Below are 5750 nucleotides of genomic sequence, written 5' to 3' on the forward strand. Positions count from 1 at the left end.
TTCAGGACAAGGTATCTCTCTGAATACTCAGGAGAAAATTACAGTTGATCCCCATAATCTCATTACGTGGGGGGAGAGAGGGGAAAAAAACCCAGATCTAGAGATCTTAGCTTTTAACAGAAAGCAGCCATGAAGGACAGAGCTGGAGCCTCATCTGCTCACTGACCAGAGCAGCGCTCCTGACCATACCTATACCACTCATTTTCCAGACTTAGGATCATTTCCAACACGCTCTGCAATAATTTTCACACGTGTTAGGTTATAAAGCATGACCGTGTAGACTTTCATGTCTGCAACAGCAGCGGTCTTAATGTTTAGAGTGGCACAGCATACTCACAAATGGCATTTCTGTTGGCTATTTTGCACATAAGAGCTATTTGAACTGGGAAAAGGTAAGTAGAAAAATACTGAATTAATTCTAGGATGTAAAAAAATATTTCTGCAAATTGTTTAAAGCAAAAAAAAAAATATACGATAAAAATAAATGGATTCTGAAATGTTTTGGGGTGTTACTTGTTTTGCTGACTGATCAACAGTAAAAAAAAAAATTCTGGTTCAGACTTCTGAGAAAAGGAGGTATGCACTGACTTGGCAGGTCTCTTCCACTGCTAACTTCTACCATGCCCAGATTAAGAAAGGCTAATACCCCTTCTTACCTTTTAGTCTTTTCTTTATGGGGCTCTTTGGCAGCTTTCGATTCAGTCTTGCTGTAAGGAAACAAGTGAGTATTTTGTCTACCGTGTAGGGGTCTTTCTGACGTGTTCCTTTCTTATTTTAATGCTTCTTTTTTTTTTTTTTTTTGTAAGTGTACCCGTAATTTCACAAATCTGAATACGAAAAAATCTCACACGGCCAAAAAAATTAAGTTTTTTTTGTTGTTGTCGTTTACCCCCCCCCAAAAAAAAAAAAAAGTCTGCCACACAGGAGAAGAAAAAAAAAAAAACAACAGATCAACAGGAAAACACTATCCAAGTAGAAAAGCAAAGAGCTTCAGTGTTATCCAGCCCAGAGGAGAAGTGCAGCAAAAGCAGGTCCAATTCCAAAACAAGCTTCTGATTTCCAGTGAAGCACAAAAAAAAAAAAAAAAAAAAGAAAAAAAAAAACAGAAAACAAAACAAAACCAAGACCAAGAAAACAAGACAAAATACACCTTATAGTCCCCAGCTAAATTTTTGCACGAGTGTGTCTTAAATACAAGTTTGTTTTTATGTGTTGCAGCAAAACCCACAAAAGCCAGGATTTGGAGTTGATCGGGATGAGTTCTCGTGTGTGTATCTTGATGGGTTCTCAGTCCACATGGAGGAGCATCTGAGGGTTTTTTTAAAAGTGCAAATTAAAGAGAGAAACTGGGACCCAGAATATAGTTTTAAGATGGATCCCCCTCTTCAAAAAAAGAAAAAAAAAAAAAAGAAACAAACAAAAAAAAAAAACACAAAAAAAAAAAAAACCAAACACACACCGCCACGGAGCCACGGGGGGATCCGGAGTCTCACATGGGGCTCCGGGCAGGAGGAGGAGGATCCCGCCGAGTCTCTCGCTCCGAGGAGATCCGAGGAGGGCGGAGGATCCGCAGCAGCCTCTCACGGGAGGAGGATCCGCGGCTCTCGCAGGGACCCAGCGGAGCGATCCCGCAGTCTCTCTCCGGCGGGAGGAGGATCCAGCAGCCTCTCTCGCAGGAAGGAGCGAGCGTGGGGAGGGGAGCCGGGTAGGAGGATCCAGCAAAGTCTTTCACAGATCGGGGGGTGGGGGGGGGGGGGGAAACAAGGGGGGGCGCGACGGGGGGAGGGGGGAAACCCAACAGTCTGTCTGCCTCGCTCGCACTGGGGATCCGGGGGCAGGAGCAGAGAGATCCCGCGGGCTCGCTCCGGTGGGATCCGGGCAGGGGCTCCGGGCGGGGGGTGGGCGGCAGGAGGCTGCGGCAGCGGAGCCCCTCGCCGGGGTAGGGGAGGGAGGGGGGGGGCAGGGACCCGGGCGCCCGAGCCCCCAGGGGGGAGGCGGGGGGAGGCCGTGGGCCGAGGCGGCAGCGTATCCCCAGGGGGCTGCAGCAGCGCCTCGGGCAGTCGGTGGGTGACGCCGGGCTCGCCGGCGGAGGCTGGATAGGGAGTTGAGGTGAGGGGCGGGGGGGGGGGGGGTTGGGGGGGCCGCAGCGCCTCTCTCCGTCTCTTCCCGCTCGCCGCTCTCGCCTCGTCCGCTCGCAGGCAGGCGGTGCCAGGCTCAGTGCTGCCGGGCCGGTCCCCCGCTCCTCCGCGCCGCCGCTGCCGCTGCCGACGCCGCCGCCGCCGCCGTCCTCGGGAGCAGAGCTGCTGCCGCCGCGGCCATTTTGTTGCTAACTGACAAGAGCCCCGCCAGGCAGCGCGAGACCGCGGGGAGGCTTCGCCGCGCGCTCCCCCCTCCCCTCCCCGCGCTGACCTCAAACAGGAAGTCTGCCCCCCCCCCCCCCCCCCCCCCCCCCCCCCGCCCGCCTCTTCCCCGCCCGGCCCGCGCGCGGCCACGTGACAGGGGAGCCCCCGCCACATGCAAATGAGCGCGGCGGCCGGAGCCAAAGAGCGGCGAGGCCGCGCGCTGCCGGCCCCGCCCCCTGCCGGCCCCGCCCCCTGCCGGCCCCGCCCCCTGCCCGCCGCTGCGCCCCGCCCCGCCCCGCGGGGAGGGGGGTGGGGAGGGAGCGCTGCCCCTGGCAGAGGGACTCCCACCCCCCCCTCCCCAAAATGGATGTCGGTGCATTCACACGCGCCCCCTCCCCGCGCTGCAGAGACCCCGGCGGGCTCAGCTGGGGCGGGCGGGCACGGGGAAGGGGCCAGCCCCGGCGGGGGGAGGGGGGGTGAAGAGGAGGTTTGGGGGGGGGGGGGGGGGGGTTAAACACGGTGCTGCTGCACCCAGGGGTGCTGCCGCCCCCCCCCCCCCTCCCCGGCGTGACGGGGTCCCTCGCCCTTGGAAAGACACCCGGGCGCTTTGTATGTGCCCGAACGCGCATAGCGACACAGCCACATCCACACATACGTGCATGTAGCCGCCCGGTTTAGGCCATAGGTGTGCCTATAGATACGGCCCAGCCCCCCTGCCAGCGCCCCGGGCCAGCCCCCCCCCCCCCCCCCCGTGCTGCCTTGGCCCCGCCGAGGGGATGCCTTTTTTTAAAACATTGCAATGTTTTAAATGAACTTGCGGCTAATCAACCCGGGGGGAACCGCTAGGAATTGCGTACCTAGGAGGGGGGAGATGGACACGCAGCATTCCAGAGGAACCGGTTTACCCCCACCACCCCCCCCCCCCCGCAATAACCACGTTAACTGGTTGCAGGTTTGAGGAGAATGTCAGGATCTATTCTCAAAAGCACCACGAGGAGAGTGGAATGCAAAATGAGTCATTTTTGCTAAAAATTGTTGTGTCTGGGTCTTTCAGCAGATCTCTCTCCTCTCCTGCTTCCTCTCCCCCTTCTGCAGTGAACATTTTGGGAACTGCAAGGAAATCTAAAGCCTGAATCTTTATTTGTGCAGGCCGTTCCACTTAAATATTAATTGAATGTGGGTTACAGAGCAGGGCGTTTACTACTGCAAGTGGGATGACACACACAGCAGGAGATGGGGGGAAAATAAGAAAAGTACAGTCCCAATATGATTTCTATTCAGATTTGTGATGCCGTGCACCAAAGCCACCCTGCCAGCTCCGGCGCCTGGGCTAGTGGCAGCAGGAGCCCAGAGTCCCTTGACCACTGGAGGGAGCCCATATTGTGCCAGAATTCAACAGAAATACTACGTGGATGACAAAAAAATAATAAAATATGAAATATCAGATCATTGTAGTCAGAACAAAGTGTCTTCTCCAGGTCAGACCGTGATCTATAGATATGTTATAAATGTTATAAAAATCAGATTTAAATGTCCCATTCTACTTCATCAGCACAAAGAAAGGAAAAAAAATTATTAAGAACAAGGCTTTTTTTTCCCACGTTTTGAATATCAGTCTGGCACCTTTCACCAGGAGTGAATTCATACACCATGATGGTGGCAGACCTGGATTGGGGTGATTGGCTTGTGCAATCCCAAGAGCAGCACCGATGCTGCTGCAGGAGAAGCCAGAGCAGCTCCCTGCTTGCTCTTGCTTAAATGTAGGTCAGCACCTATAGACTCCTTCCCACAAAGACCGCCCCAGAGCAGCAGGAGGTTGCCACACTGCTTATTTCGAAAGAGATTTTGCTCTTCTGATAAGCCGACAACCCCAGAGAAGCAGAACAGATCAAGCCATTTTCACCTGCGTATGGGACAAGTGTCCTCATACTCGTACCTACAGGAGGTTGCCCTAGACCAAAAACTCTGCTTGGAAATTGCACAGAGGAATGTTCCTGGTCAAATGTGGCCCTAAATTATGTGTTGTGAATGTGCAAATATTTGTAATTCAAAACACACTTTTAACACACAAATATTTCCAATGGCTGGCTCCACAGAGTGATGCCAAGTTGCTGGAGACCCTGAAATGTCAAAATGGAATAAAACTGAAAGTGATTTGTGTACTAATATGTTTTCTTGGCCCTGGCAAAATTACCATAAAAAGCATGATGTAACCTCAGCCACACAGACACAGAGAACCCGTTGTGTTTTGATACCCATGTTTTAAAATACTATCTGTAACGAGTAAAAATGCATTCTAGTAAACCATTCCCTTCTTGCCTGAGCTCTTTTACCATTAAATACAAGGCTTTATCTGATACAAATTTGATGGTTTTCCCCCTGCATCAGTCTCCTTCTGGGGTTTTGCCCTCCCGGCTCCCTTGGCTGTGCTCCGGGGGAGCTCGCAGAGATCCCGGCTGCATTTGCACGCCCAGTGCCGTGGGCTGAGGCTCTGCAGCGGCTGGTGCCTCCTGGCACCTCGGACTGTCCACCTGGCCCCTGAGAGCCCCCGGCCTGAGCTGAGCCACCGTCGCAGGACCCCGGCGGGGCACAGGCTTCTCCTCGAGCTTTGTTTTCCATCCAGAGCTGCTCCGGCATGGGAGCCATCGCTTCAGGCATCCACTGCTGCCTTTGAACTCTCTCCTTCCCCCCAGCGCTCAGGTAGTCTTTTTTTTTTTTGTCACACATGAGTAAGAACAGATGTGAGCTAGTGGGAAAGGAAGGAAAAGGGACATATGATGCCAGAGGTTCACTGCCCGCAGAGGAGGAGGAATTCCTGTGCTTGCACCACTGCCTTGTAAACCTCAAATTTCCCCATACGCCCATGTCTCGGGGAAAGGGCTGTGACCAAAATGTTCACAGGGGGCTGGCTGTGTTGAATGGATGGGTACAAGCACAAAGAACCAGGCGCTCACACAGATGTGGTGTTTTATTTGCTGAGACTGACAAATGCTAAGCTAAGCAGAGGATTTCACGCTTTCAAGGCTGTGTTGGAATGGCTTAACCACACCAAGGCAAGGTATTCCTCCACTGTAGACTTTCCACATCTTGCTTATTTTTCTGTGATCCAACCGAGTACAGAAGTGGGTCAAAACAGTCACCAAGCACTTCTTGCACCAAGCAATAGCAAGAACATAGAAAATTATTCTCAAAGCCCAACACCATCACTAGGCATGCTTTAATGACAAATGCAACCCTATGCCTGAAAGAGAGTCCAGTGTCTGATGCTCAACAAGATTTCCTAGAGCACACACAAGATGAAACTACACCTCCAAAGCTCTCCCTTGCCTGAAGTGATGCTCAAAGGCAGGGTTTTATATATAAAGCTTCACTGGGAGGGCAGGACCCAGGACACAACAGGCTCTTCCC

At 52.9% G+C, this 5750-nt stretch overlaps 1 long non-coding RNA gene across 1 annotated transcript; it reads left to right on the forward strand.

Moving 5' to 3' along the window:
• The first annotated feature begins 2784 nt into the window (after nucleotides 1-2784).
• On the forward strand, nucleotides 2785-4649 carry LOC116964074. Its single transcript, XR_004408529.2, has 2 exons — nucleotides 2785-3518; nucleotides 3624-4649. It is a non-coding gene; the product is annotated as an uncharacterized LOC116964074 (long non-coding RNA).
• Nucleotides 4650-5750: the final 1101 nt, after the last annotated feature.

The sequence above is a fragment of the Tyto alba genome, unplaced genomic scaffold, assembly GCF_018691265.1.
Source record: "Tyto alba isolate M040663 unplaced genomic scaffold, T.alba_DEE_v4.0 Super-Scaffold_39, whole genome shotgun sequence".
NCBI lineage: Eukaryota > Metazoa > Chordata > Aves > Strigiformes > Tytonidae > Tyto > Tyto alba.